This window comes from Agelaius phoeniceus, chromosome 10, assembly GCF_051311805.1.
Source record: "Agelaius phoeniceus isolate bAgePho1 chromosome 10, bAgePho1.hap1, whole genome shotgun sequence".
In the NCBI taxonomy this organism is placed as follows: Eukaryota; Metazoa; Chordata; class Aves; order Passeriformes; family Icteridae; genus Agelaius; species Agelaius phoeniceus.
In genome coordinates this window covers 11,918,016-11,932,759 of record NC_135274.1, presented here as the reverse complement: position 1 = coordinate 11,932,759, position 14,744 = coordinate 11,918,016, and the positions used below count along the sequence as shown (strand labels likewise).

General features: G+C 38.6%; 1 long non-coding RNA gene across 1 annotated transcript in view; it reads left to right on the top strand.

Annotated features, from left to right (window-relative positions):
* The window catches only part of LOC143694851 (uncharacterized), a 36,492-nt gene extending 23,708 nt beyond the window's left edge, over positions 1-12,784 (top strand). Inside the window, exons 3-5 of the long non-coding RNA XR_013183576.1 lie at positions 7,888-7,990; positions 10,655-10,728; positions 12,152-12,784. This is a non-coding gene — a long non-coding RNA (uncharacterized LOC143694851). The remainder of the gene's footprint in view (positions 1-7,887; positions 7,991-10,654; positions 10,729-12,151) is intronic.
* Positions 12,785-14,744: the final 1,960 nt, after the last annotated feature.

The following is a 14,744-nucleotide window of genomic DNA, read 5'->3' as shown; positions in this document are numbered from 1 at the left end:
ATTTATTCCATTTCTCATCCAGAAGCTCTGTATCAAAAGCCCTTTGGGGAGAAAACTATCTAGGACGTCTCAATTAAACAATCTGTCTTACTGCTATCATACAGAAACTTGGAGAAATGTTAGAGATTTATTTTATTTATTTTTCCATTTTTTAAGTAGACCTTTTATTTTAGTACAATCCTTCTGACAGTGCCTCAGCCCCCTCAGCCTGACCTGCTGCTTGGGAAGGTGGCATTATGTGCTAAACTGTGGGACTAAACTGCAGTGGAATAAGAGACAAATTATGTTCTGAAAAGATGGGGGGGACAATTTTTAAAACCTCATCCTCTAGCTTTTCTGTCTTTTAGTTGTGCCAGAGTTACTACACAATCAGCTTTTATGTGACAATTCACAATTTTCACTTCATCCCCATCCTTAGCATTACCATGGATAACATAAATCAAACCAAAACCAGAAATGGACTCTCCATTTATTTCAGCTCTCAGACAGGTGGGATTGAGTTCAAATACAATGAGTAACATTTCTTTCTTGTGAAATTCAAAGATTTGCATGACATGCCCATCACCTTTCCTCCAGCCTTCAACATACACAGGCATTTTAAAAATAGTATCAGCTAAACCTCTCTTGCTATTAAACAGCTCCATCCAGACCAGCTCACTTCCACACTCCCTTCCCTTCCATTCCCTCCTGGCACCTGCTGTTATATGCTGAGTGGGTCTTACAAAAACCTTTCATGGGTTCCAGTTCAAACACACACCCAAAACCACCCAGTGATTTCTCCTATTTTTTTTTTAGTGAAACTATTTTTATACAGGAAAAATTTGTATAATGAGAAACTTGAGTGAGGCAGTGTTGGATTGTAAATCTTCAGAGAACACTTATTATATTCCACACGTCTCCTACACAATCAACTGCCACTTTAAAGAAAACATTTTCCACTCACTGAAAGTAAGAGTGGAACTATGTTGTGGTCCAACCTTTTCAGAATTTATCTACAATTTACAGGTATGAGATGAGTAGATAGCTACAAACATAGTAAAAATGTTTAAAACCATAACTTAATTTAAGAAAAGTCCTTATATGAAAAGCAGCAGCGCCACAAGCTCTGAAGACTTTTTTCCTTATTACTGGAGATTACATCTCTTTTAACTTGATCATTTTACCTTCAGAGAAAGCTGACAGAAAAATCCCTAGAATATCGAATATTACAGTTCAGTACATCTGTCCAGTCACCAATGTTCCTACCTTTTATAATATTTTATTTTCATCACCAATAATGGTCATCAAAACTGAACAAATTCTCTGACTTTTCATCCCCAGATGAAATGGGAAAGAAAAAAGACAACAAAAACTGTAACTAAATATGAACCTCACAGAAATAAGACAATGAGAGTGGCCAGCTTCTAAAACTTAAGTTTTATTGCAAATTTAGTTTTAGCTTTTCCTTCAATAGCTATATGTAAAAAAGAAATAAACTGATCTGATATTTAAAGACAAGAAAAAATTCTGGGTTTTGAAGTTCCCTTGCCTCAGTGAGCAAGACTGTAATGAGATCATTAAATGTGAATTTGCCACAACTACTGGGAGGTATGACAGTATTTTGAAATTAGCATCTGCTGTGGTTCCCAATATTGCAAGCTTGCTTCTCAGTAGGAAAGAATGTAATCCTTACTTCTCCCTTTTGCTTACTTATCTCTGTTCACCTAGTGTAAAAAAAACCAAGCCCAAAATAAAATCCAAAACAAAGGCTAATAGCTGGGTACTCTCTTGGCATTTTGCTGTAAAATGTCAATGTGAGCCATTACAAATTTTACAAATCAAAAGGCATTTTAGTAATTTTCTTTATGGCTTGAAAATTAAAGTAAGTAGAAAAGACTTCTATTTCCTATGGAAACAGAAAAGGTTTCAAACCATTTAGAACAGACAATACTCAAAGCAGGGGTTTAATTTTAGGAATTCACATAATTGTGGTAAAAATACACAATGCTCTGCAAAAAGTATTTAGTATGAACAATCTTCCTTTAGATATCACCAAAATAAACTGTATCTTTGTTCCTTCCTATTATCTGTCTTTTCAAAGTAAAGTATCACCAAACTTTTCCTATGAGGACATGAGGTTCAGCACCTACCTTTTATTAAATCTTTTGAAGCCAACACTGAGACAAGAGCCATACACTGCTGCATGTGTTTACAGAGATTTCATTCCCAGAAGGGTTTTCATGACTTGCACTGGCATAATTGGAGCTATTTATCAGCATTTCCTAAATAAACAGTATCGTTATATTTTAAAGAGTCTAATATCATACAGCCTGTGCTTAATGAAATAAATCAGAAGGTTATGCTAAATATACTAACATTATTGGAAAATCTAGACTGCCAGCAGAGTTAGAGAAATACCTGTATGAAAGCTACTTTATAACCTGGGACTGAGCTTCTGTTGGGAGCTCTTCCAGGGCTGCCCTGGGCCCAGGGCTGCCCCCAGCTCTGCAGCCAGCAGACCCAAGCCCTGGTGCCAGGTTGTGCAGCTGCAGAGCTGTCAGGGTCAGCTGTGTGGCAGCCTGGAGCTCATGGCCTGTTGCCACTAATGTCCCTGATGTCCCCACTTATCCACCTCCTCAGTTCCAGAGCATGAGGAACAACCTAGCCAAAGGTGTAATTTCAAATATAGCCAGCAGTGAAATAGTAACCACAACATTAAAGGCCACTGACTTCCACAGCTATTGAGATAAATGAGATAGGCTCTGCAGACATGTACTGACATGGTGAGCAGCTGACCAGTTGGCTGGGTTGAGTGAAAAACCCTTCTGTCCCAGAGCATGAGTGATTGCTGCCCATCCTGCTCCAGTAGTTTAAAATCCAGTAGAAACTGTTAAGCAAGATACACTAAAGACTTAAAAAATAAAAAATCCTAGAGAAATGACAGATAGAAGTATTTTATTTCAATGGAAGAGGAGCAGACAAGTTGGAACAGTGGGTTGCTATCACAAATCTCTGTATGAGCTCCCTAACTAGAATAAGCTCACAGCCCCCTGGACCAAACCCATTAGCTGTGTTTCATTCTTAGTGAGCATCAGACACATGGGAACCTCTGAATCCAGAAAGGGAAATGAGAGAGGCAGGCTCACACCAAATGGCTTGGTTATTATTCAGATGAGCTGTGTTTATTTTCCCTCTGTACTTTACAGCTCAGATATAAACCAGAGCTGCTGCTGAGAGCAGGGCTCTTGTCACAGCATCCTCCCTAGCTCTGTTTCCATTTTCTGTATCTATTTCCAGTGTGCATTAAAATAACTCAAGTTCATTTGCAGCATCAGCCCTAACTACTGTTATTTTCATATCTAAAAATAATTCAAGTTTATTTATGGCATTGTTTTGACTACCCAACTGCTGATGTCAACCAACATCATAGAAAGAGAATCAATGACCAGACCTAGATTATTTTCAACCTCAGACAAGAAAATTTGAAAAGATTGATGATAAATCAAGATGATTCTGCAAGAGAGCCTCTGGAATGTACTGGCATTTCAATTTTATTAAGAAATAATAAACAGCCTCCAGCAATAATATGTTTCCACAAGACAGTTGTGCTCAAGCAAGTATGTGTGTGCCAATGATAAGAGTTATTTCCATACTTTTCTTTGGATGTGAAGCATTCAGGCCTTGCTCTTGCACATCTGAAATGGCACAGATACAGAAAGTGGAGCTGCCATCCCAGCATCCCAGACTACACAAAGAATAGGTTTGTCCTATATCTTCAGCTTTACTGTGGCCATCTGAAACTGTATGAATTTAAACTTTATTTTAGGATACAAAATTGTCTCAAGAATTCAGTAGCTGCATTTGGAAACTGCTTCTGGAAATAAATTCTAGTATAATTTTCTATGGAAAGTACTTTTCATTCCACTTTTTAAATCCTTATAATTTTCACTTTTAATAGCTTAGTTTTAGTGTGGCACTTTTGTGTTTCTGTGTCATAGCTGGAACAGCAGATCTTTCTTACAACTACATCAGTGAATTGTGGCTGATTCATCTCTGACTCATTTTGCTAAAGTTCTTAAATATATCCATTTTCTGGTCTCACTTCAAGTAATTTATTTTAGGCTTGGGTTTTTTTCATATAGGTAGAAATCCCTTTTCTAATGGCATTGTACAATTTAGGCTGAAAATAAAATACAATCAAATTTAGCTGCTCAGTTCATTTTGAGAGTCTGAGTAAAGCCAAATGTTGGACTTATCTATGTGTGTAAGAACAAAGCCAAGATGTTTGTCCTGGAGGCCCTGTAACAGTGGTTTCCATTTGTGCAGTACCTTCATGGTCCACTTTACTCTCCTGAAACTTTTCAATTGTTTTTACTGTGAGAGTTCAGAAAGTCCCAGCATTGACCTTTTAAACAGATTTTTGGAAAGAGTTAAATTTTGAGCTAGGTTGAAAATACTGCTGTTTTCATTATTTAAAATGAGAAAAACTGAAGGCATGACCTGAATCAGTCACAATAGTTCTAGACAAGAAAGCAAACTGGATCCTCCATCATATGAAAACATTTAGAATTGATATTCAGTTCCTTTGTGTCATCTTCTTGAAACAGTCTGACTGGTAAAGCAAAAAAGCTCCTTCATTGCTGATTTTATAGTGCTATTTTATATTGAAGATAATGCCATAAAAAGCTTATAGAAAAGTTTGTATTAGCTCTGCAAAACACAATCTCTCTCTGCTATCAGATTTTTAAATATTAATGGAAAACTTTTCTGCCAAAGGAACCCCAAATATCTCTGAGCAAAAAAAATTTCTAATATGAGATGTTTGCTGAGGATGGTGTTTTTACAAGGACCCACAGAAGGATATTGAATGCCATTGAATTTATGGGATTTTTTTCTTGCTATTAAAAATTCATCATTTATTCACATCTACACATTGATGAATGACCTTTAGCTACTAAAATAATCTTGATATGGGTATGAGTGAGGTAAAGAAGCATTAATGCACATCAAAGGTAACACCAACTTAACATAAAAGAAATGCTCATATCAGTGAGAAATCCTTTAATAATACTGCACAAGCTTAATCATTAAGGAGGAATGAAAGGGTATGGCAAGGCTTATCTCCAATTTGAAATGAATTTGCTAACTTCAACTCAATGCTCTCAAACAGTGTAGAGTAACAGAAAGGGGATCTACAAATTTGTCATTCATCAAGTCTTTTTACAAACCTGAATTTTTTATGACTAAAAATCTGCTATTAACTCATTTTCAATTGACTAATTCTAAAGGAGCAGAGCAATTTACATGAAAATACTCATTTTAAACATGCTTTTAATGAAATGCTTATTAAGGGCAAACACTATAATTTGAAGAGTAAAATATGTTATTTCATTGTAATACATTTAATTTTATACTGCTCAGAATCATGATTTTAAAACTTCTCCCACAAATGTGCATTAGCTGCACTGAATTTCAGACACGTTGTTGTCTTTTCCTTGTGAAGACATAAACAAGCTCTGCCTGATTCTATCCAGCACATTCTTTGTTATGTGGCACTGAGAGGAGCCAAAAGCCTTCAGCACCATCTCCTCTGGACACAGCTGCCTTGGGCTTTACAGGTGTCCTGGCAGCTGCAGGGCAGCAGTGCTGCCAAGGGCAGAGCCATGGTGCTGGCACTGCTGCCACACTTCACAGCTCCCTAAGGCTCTGCAGCCAAAGGTCTGCCAGCACAGGCACTTCTAACAGGCTGTGAACAAACAGAAATAAAAACCAAAGCGCTGTTGGTGTGGAATGCCCTCATAGCTCCCCGTGACGGCAGCTAAAACCCCTTTGTTTGTATCATGGGTGTGCTGGAGGCTTGGAGCTTGCAGCTCTTCACTCAATAAATGCAGGTTCCTACAGAGCTGGACAGCAGCCTTGGACACCCCTCAGCCTCTGGCCTGCACGAAAATACTGCTCCCACAACCACCCTCTCCTCCTGGGGCACAGAACTGTAGCTCCACTCTTATCTGACCTGAAGCAGAAGCCATTTGGAGAGAAAATATCATAGAATTACTGATGAATAGCTTTCATCAGTGGTTGAAGCAGTTTTACGTTTTTCCTAGTCCAAGCCTAGCTGAAACCACTTCCAGCAGGAGACACAGCTATCCAAACATGCCAACAAGGACCTGACTCACTTCAAACACTTCCAGCTCATTTTGTACTGTCTGACCCCAAATGTAACACTCCTGCTTTAGAAGGGAAGTAAGAAACCTGCACAGAGAAGCCTCCAAGCATGAAACGCTAACAGAAATCTCCAGTTCTGTCTGAAGCCCCTCATGTGCTGCAGATGTGTTCAAGGGATGCACCTTGCAGGTGGAGTGTGGCTTCTACCCCAGGTCAGCCTGCAAACAGGGTGCACAGAAAGAAGAGGGATCACAGGTGAAAAACAACACAAACAGCAAACTTTGTGTACCTGACACTTAGACCATGACACCAAGCTAGTTCAGGTAGCCACTGAGTAACATTTGATTACATTGGTAACTCATGCACATACAGGGAAAAAGCTGATGTGTTAATTCCTAGCATGTTTGTATTAACACAGCTTTTATGATCAGTTAAACTGGGCCACAGCATGGTCCTGTCCATGAGAATCTTTTTGTGTGGTTGTAAGCATGTTATGAACACATGCTTAACCCAGAGTACAGGAACTGTACATTTATGGTAAAGCTCCTCCCAGCTTAATTTTTTCTGCAGGATGCTTTACACTTGCAGTGCCTTTCTTACTAAGCAACCCTCAGTGGTTACATTTCTGTAGGGTTATTTTGGGGGGAGGAGTTCAGGGAGACTCAGACCTTTCTGCCTTGATCATCTCTTGGTCATACAGACTGGCAGGCTTCCTGTGCCTGATGTGGTTAAAGATTTATTTTTATGAATTCCTTTTGTTTTTGTTACCACCACATTGTTGGCAGGTTTTTTTTGAGCTGCATTTTTAGGTTGAAAGGAGGTAAATAATAACAAATAAATAAAATGGTGATGTTATGGGTTGGTGTTCTATAGCAATGAATTTCCTCAGGCCTGTGTACATCATGAAGCTCTTGCTCCTCTGCAATGTCACATTTAAGGCTTGAGTAAAATATATCTTTGAGTGCCTTTATATTACCTAGCCAGGCACCTATTACAGAGCCTTGTTTTGGAGCACGTGTACTTGTGTATGAAAGCTCTTTTTGTTACCATGTTTTAGAGTACACATATTTCTTCAGTAGTGTGTCTAGAAACAGAAAAAAATACTGTTAATGCACTGTTAGTATTTTCAGTGTATTGTTCTAAATTCACACTGTACTCCCTCAATGCCTGTATCAGTGAGGATTTGCCACAAGCAGCTGCCTGCAGTCCCTCCTTATTTACTGTTCACTGCTTGCTCAGCAAGAAGAATGCAAACATGAGGAGTCCAGCAGAGATTAGGTGATTAGACCAGTCCCCAGCTCCTGTCCTGAGGCTGTAGCAGGGTTTTTCTACCTCTTCCCAAACTGCTGCCCTGACCTTCTGTCTCCCCTTTCCCAGCTATAGGCCGCATCTTGCTTCCCAACTCTCTCACTCCCTCTCACATTCACATTGCAGCCTCTCTTTTGTTAAAAAAATACATTGCAGTTAATAGTTTCCTGAATGGAATGCTTTATAGAAAGAATTAAGTAGGTGGGGTTTTTTTCATGTTTAATGCATGCCTACCATCCTAAAACACAGTCCTGTAAATGCACAGTAGAGATCCTGTCAGAGGAATGAATAATTGTACTCCAGCTCAATCAAAGATTGATCGATCTTTACTTTCATTTATTTCCTGGTCTCCTCCTTAGTGGACTTGCTGCATTAAAAAAAAATGGATTTTTTTCTAAATAGTCACTAAATGCTGCATGCATAAATGTTCTTTAGCATCTCGCTTCAACCTCCTGCTGCTACTTGGAAAGCTGTGCTGGGCCTGTGGCAGAAATGTTGCATACATTAATCATCAGGGAAGATGGTGCCAAGAAACTAGGTAATAGCTTTACTAATATTTGTGCCTTTAAAGATTGGGAAACAACAACTGAACTTTAAAAATCTTTGTTAAAATTTAGTTTGCTGAAGAGAGTTCATTATTCCAGTGTATGGCAGAATATTGATACAAACTGTGTCCATCAAGCAGCAGGCAAAGCCAAGGCTGCTGGGACTCACCTCTGTCTCCACACCAGTTCAGGGTTACTTACCCTGAAAAAGGAGCCACACGGAGGTTTTACACAAGTGTGCATCCAGGAAAAGCTCCGTCTCTGGGGGCCAGACCCACCAGCAGAGGGAAGAAAGAGCAGTATCAGTGGAGCTGGGAATTACACGAGGCTGGACCCACCTGCTGCTGAAGTTTTCCTTCACTGCAGCAGAAGGCAGGCTCAGCCCCACCTGGGAAAGCACTGCCCAGCAGAGGCTGTTCTGCACTGTTCTCTAGAGGAAATGCAATCCTGCACATATTGCTACCTTCTCATCTTCTCCAGATACCCCTATCAGCTCCCTAGCTTCTTGCTGCTGCCTTATGCTGTATAGTTGCTGTTTTTCTTCATGGATAAGATTACTTTTTTACATTTAAGTTTAGATATATCTGGAAAATGAAGAAATGTCTATTATGTTCATCTGTACCACCAGACTTAATGTCATCAACTGAAGAAACAATTTCCATTTCATAATATAACATCTCCACTGGAGAAATTTAATGGAATTGCTTGTCCATTTATCACTTCATGTTCGATTTAATAGCAAACTGCTACAGACTTAAGTAATACAATAAATTTAACATGTAAATACAATAATCCATAATTAATTAAGAATGTCTATACTTGAACAGTAAAATGTGGGTGAATAGGAAGAAAAATCATAAGGAAAGTATAATTTCTTTTTGATAAAAAGCTGCAATTTTTTTCACACTTAAATCATTAAATTCACAGCACAGAAAAATCTTGGATTTTTGAATTCCCCTTACACTTCCTTTTCGTATGTTATGACTCAGACAGTCACTTCCCTTGTCTCACTACTAAAAGTAAAGGGAGAATAAATCTGAAGTCATAAAACTGTTACCTTCTAGCTGAGTTCACATAAAGGAGAATAAAGAATAGAGACACTTCATCACCAGAAAACCGGTGATGGGAGAACTGTTCTTTTTCAAAAAAGAACTACATATTTTTTTGTTCAATGGCATGAATTACAGTGTTGAGCTGCTACAGTTCAAACACACTGAGTTCAGAGACAATCACAAAAAGGCAAAGGATTAATATTGTGTTCACAATGGTAAACACCAAGCTGTTGCCTTTAATCTGACTGAAAAATTCCCTGAAATTCTGGACACACCCTGAAATCTTTCAAGACTTCTATGCTTGTTTCAGCCTCAATATTTGAAAGTAATCTAATAATACACTCAGTAGCAAAATTCAAAGAGTGTAGATTTAATTAATTTAATTTCTTAAGGATAAAAACAGTATATGTCTTTTTTTGCAAGTCAGTATAGTCTGTTAGGATGCTGCATGCAACGCTACAGCATTTCAGCCACACCAAGTCATCTGTGACAAAGAAAGGAAAAAGGAGTTCTTGCTTAGTCCAGCAAGCCTGGTGTCATGATAAAATATAGGAAGAGAAGACAGTTTTTAAACACACTCCTTTTAAATCTAAGGGTAAACTGTTGGTTATGTGCACTTTAGTACTTATCTGGGTGCTGTTTTTCCAGCCTGCCTTATGTTACTTCAGGGGACTGCTGCCCCAGGCCCATCTCCAGAGTGTTTACCCTTGGTCTGAGTCCCTCCTCTAACCCTTTGTGACAATAAGATGTAAATGATTCTTGCTTACAAAATTAATATCTGGAAGTGGTTCAGAGCTTCCTCAGGATCACAAATCTCAGCTCCTTCTCTGCTCCCCTGAGCCTTTTATACATTTGGTTTTTTTGTCCACTGCTGTGGATAAAACCCTGGGCACTGGTCTTGCAGCTGCCATATCTCATAACAGGGTCAATTCCACTTGCTAAGTCACTGAAACCACTTTCTTTTCCTAATTAGTCATTAACTGTGTGTTTCTCATTATGGCACAGAAAGTCTGATTTGAAACAGAGGGAGTTTATCTTGTTTTTTGTGTTGTCTAAGTCTGAACCTCCTTGTCTGACTGGTATCAGTGTACTCTGCAGTTCACTCATTTGAAAGCCTAAATCAGCAATGAGCCCTGTAAATCTCAGATTTCATGGAAGCACACATTTCCTTTACTCATTCTTTGTATAGGTTCTGTATTTGTAAAAGTTCATGCAACACTTCGTTACCCAAGTTTCTGAAAAGGAATCTGTATCCAGAACTAGTAGCAGCACTACAGAAGGACTGATAATTAGTAGCAATTTTTCCTTCACATTAGGATTGGAATCATTTCTTGTAAATGGGCCACAAATTGAAAAATGAAGAGATAAAGTACTAATAGCTTTGTTGATTTTATGACTTAATGAAGCAGGAGACCTATAAAGCATAGTGCAATTTTTCTTGATTATAATAATGAATAATATAATGCATTATACACAAAGGAGCAACAATTCAGTTTCATGCAGATGGCTTGACTTTGGGGAACTTGGGTTTAGTACACTAATAATGTAATGTAATTTATATGGGCCTTAAAATCCATATATATTCCTTCCTCTCTATGAGAAAAGGGAGACCCATGGACATACTGACATATGAATCCTGCTGAAGTGAACATGGAACTTTTGGAGGAAAAGTGACAGAGGTGAGTGACTGTGTTTCTGGAAACCCAGAGACCTCTGGGTAGAGAAATTGGACCAAAACTTCTCTGCAGCCCTATAACTTTCTCTCTTCCTAAAGTGAGAGAGAGAGAAAAAAGGAAAATTAATTTTCTGGGACTGTTTTTCTTCTACTTGTTTTCTTCCATGGATATTTCTATGCAAATATATGACATGGCCCAGGCAGTGCCTTCTGTACTGTGTTCCAGTATGGATATCAACCCACATGGGCCTTCCCTCACTCCTCATCTACACATTTGCATTTGTGGAGCTTTTATGTAATAGTGCACAGAACCTGCTACAGTTCTCTGGGTTCTACCAACAGAAGGAATAATTAATGAAGAATAAATGAGGCATCTGACTTTTGAAAAATCTTGCATCCTAGCTGGTGTAAGATTGTGCCAGACTCCTGAGATTTCTGTCCTGCTTTTCCTTATTATAACTCTGAAGCATCTTTTAACTACATTAGTGAGGAAATTACCTGAGATCCTGCTCTAGTCCTTCCTGTGAATAAAATATACAGTTCTAAGGCAGTTGAAGAAAATATGCAGAAACTTGGGTAAGCTAATTTGTTCAAGAGAAAAAAAAAAAGCTTTATTCCCCAAGTTTTAGGAAGAAAGACATCTACTATATGGTGTAGAAATTATTTAGCTTCTCCTAAAAAATAGATGAATTTTTCAAACTAATTTTGCATAGTTAAAATAGAAGGTTTTTTCCTTGTGCTTCTTTTCCCTGCAAAATTTTTTTCTATTTGCTTAGTACTGATCATTGCCAGTTTGTGAGCATGTACAGCACTGTTGTTGATGATATTGGATATTACATCAACTTCTGCCCATAACAAATGGGGCACAGAACAGTTTTTGCTCATTTTCTTACAAAACGAACTATTTTCTCCTTTCTGATGGTTCTCAGAGCATCAAATATATCCATTTTCTAGCTGAAATATGTTTTTCAGAGAAACAAGCAGTATGAAATGAAATTGCCCTGTGCCACCCCCTGCCCCACTGTGCCCTCCTGACAGCATTCTGTTGTTAGTCTTCAGAGAAAGCTGAAAACATGGATTGGCACTTGGCTTGCACAGCAACATCACTCTGTCAGGACAAATGTTGTGATTTGGCCATCACAATAAACAGAATATGAACAAAAACAACCTGGGAAGGAAACACTGCTCTGTTTTCTGTGTCCTGTATGGGCAGACAAAGGATTTGGCAGGTTCCCTTCAGTAAAGGGGGACTCTGCAGCAGCAGGGACTTTATGAGAAACTGTGGCATGACTTTCTCACCTGAAATCCTAAATGTCCTTCCCAGGTTTGTGCCCATCAGAGCTACTCAGAAGGTTGAGACTGTCCTGAAAAATTTGTCTTTGAATTTGATCGTATTAAATTGATTTATTCCATGTTCCTTTGCACAGAAACCCACAAAAGCCTAAGCCTGAAGCCTTCTTAACACTGGGAGCATAGCAAGGTCTGGGAAGCAACAAACCCAAATATTCTGCCTCTGAAATCCCTGCCAATACATTCCATGAACAGGATTTTCCAAAGTCACCGTCCTCTTTAACATTCAGACACAGCAATGAACTCATCTGTTACAGTTTGCTTACTTGGTTATTTGAAAAAGAGACAAAAAAATTTAAGCCATATTGTCTGGCCCAGCAAAACTGACTACAGAAGCTACTTCACCAGGGCAACTGCAATAGCACGTGAAGATAATGTCTGACAAATAAGAGATCTGAGACAATCTCTCAAAGGTATGAAAAAGTCTGAGAAAGCCATGGTGGAAACCTCACATCTCACAATCCTTCTTAGGCTGAGAAACTGAAGGAACATAAAGCTGCTTGTAGCTGTGAAAGAAGACCCCATCTGCCAAAGTGCTCCACAACACCTGATGCCTCATCATCCTGTCTTGCCCAGGGAGATGGCACTGTCCATGACAAGTTCACATAAATAGTGTCCTTTATAATTTCTCTGATCCTCTAATACCAACTGATTTCATTGTCAAATGATATAACCTTCATCCAAAATAATACCTAATCTTCCTGGTTTTCAAATATGGCAAATTTGATTTATACTGTAATGCAAGCAATATTTTTGTGTCTTCCCTCTGAACTGAGAACTACCATTAAGCTGTCTGTGCCAGTATATCCTTCCACTCATTTGGTCCATATCTGGATGTTTTGCATTGGATGGATGTGATGGATGTCCTGGAACAAAATGCTTATGCTGAGGAAGCTATCTGGAGTCAAAAATCTTTGATCTGATCCTAACCAGTAACTTTTATTTTCATAAATAAACTCTTTTATACCTCCCGTAAAGTCAAAGTTCTCCTCATTAAACTAGAAGTAGGTTCAATAATCAACATAAAGAAACCACCCTTTATAAATTGCCCAGCCCCTTATCTTGCTCATGCAAGTGTGTTACACAGATTGATCTCTGCAGACACCTACAACTCTCTGAAACAAGGATTACAGATAAATATCTTATTTGCAGTTCATTATACCTGTTTGTACCCATGCTTCCTCTGAGGCTTCCAGGTTACGGGAGCAATTGGCTACTTCTCTGTTTGGATCAGTGGCCAGTGGAGAGGGAGCTCCTTCCAAAACACCTTTGCGTCCTACAACAATAATGATTAATAATTTTATATTAGTGATTGATTCTTTTCCTGTTGCCTAAAGCTGTGTGCTGGCATGAGATGAGACATTTCTGCCTGTGATGGGTCTGTGCTGCTCCAGTGAGAGGTCACCAGCCTGCCCAGATGAGCAGCTGTGTGCTCTCTCCTGGCGCCTCTCGGGCAAAGCAGCCAGCAGCAATTAGTGTAATAGTATAAATTAGTGTAACAATATAAACAATTTAATCAGCCTGCTTGAATTAGACCCACAGTTTTGTTTAAAATGGATTACAAGGGAGCATGATGCCCTGAGAGCCTGTATCTCCAGCAACCAGGCACCAAGGGGAGATCAACTTCTTCACCCCATCAGCCTCCAGCTGGATCAGTTCATGTCCACAGCCTCATGCCTCTTTGACATTTGCTCTGCTTCCTTGTGTTTTTGTCTTAATTCAGTTCCTTGACATCCCAATGCTAAGCCCAAGAACAGAGCTGAATATTTTTGCAGGTATTTTTGCACACAACCACCTTTTGTCTCATGTGCTCCACCTGTGTCCATGGTAACAACTTCCATCTTCCTCTTCAGTGTAAAACAAATTTAATTTGGTTGCAGTTTTTATTTTTCTCTGCTGTCAGACCCATTAACATTTTCTAAAAAAAATGAGTTTAAAATACAAAACACCTTCCTTGCTCATGGGAAAAGGCTTAACTCAAATGACTGTCATGTGTTGAAATGTAAAATGAATTATTGTTCAGATCTGCACATCTCTTGAATAGCATAAAAAAGTCATCAAAACAGACCTGACTTCAAAAACCCAAGTATAAGTCCTGGAATATTTACATCACAATAAAACTGGAAGCAGTCTTCATTATATGAGCAAACTTTAAAGAGGAGTAATTGTATTAAAATAACATCAACTGTCAGACATGATTGAAGGAATGAGAAGTTCTCCTGAATGCTATGTTCAAATGACAACTGAGTCAGTGTTCCTTTTTCAAACAGCTTTCACTACAATTTAGTAATAAATTTTTCACTTTCAATGGCTAGATTGAAACCAGATAGCAATTGCACTTCTCTGAAGAGAAACTCAGTTTCTAAGAGAAATGTGTAAAGAGAAGTTGATAATTCTCACTTATAAAGGGGAAGCTCCTTAAAAGAAGAAACTAAAGGCATAGAAATCAAGACAGAAAACATTCATTTTGAAAATTGACCCTTAAGACAGAAGTACACTTCTTAAATGTGAAATACCAGCATCCTGTTCTTGTATGGGCAACCTGCAAACTATTTGGTTTTGAAGCTGATGCTCTTTCCCACCTTTAGCAAGCTCTTTACAGAAGCTTCAGGATTGATATAGACTTGTCTTTGATGCACAGGCTACCTTGCTAAAAATAAAACTGCTCTT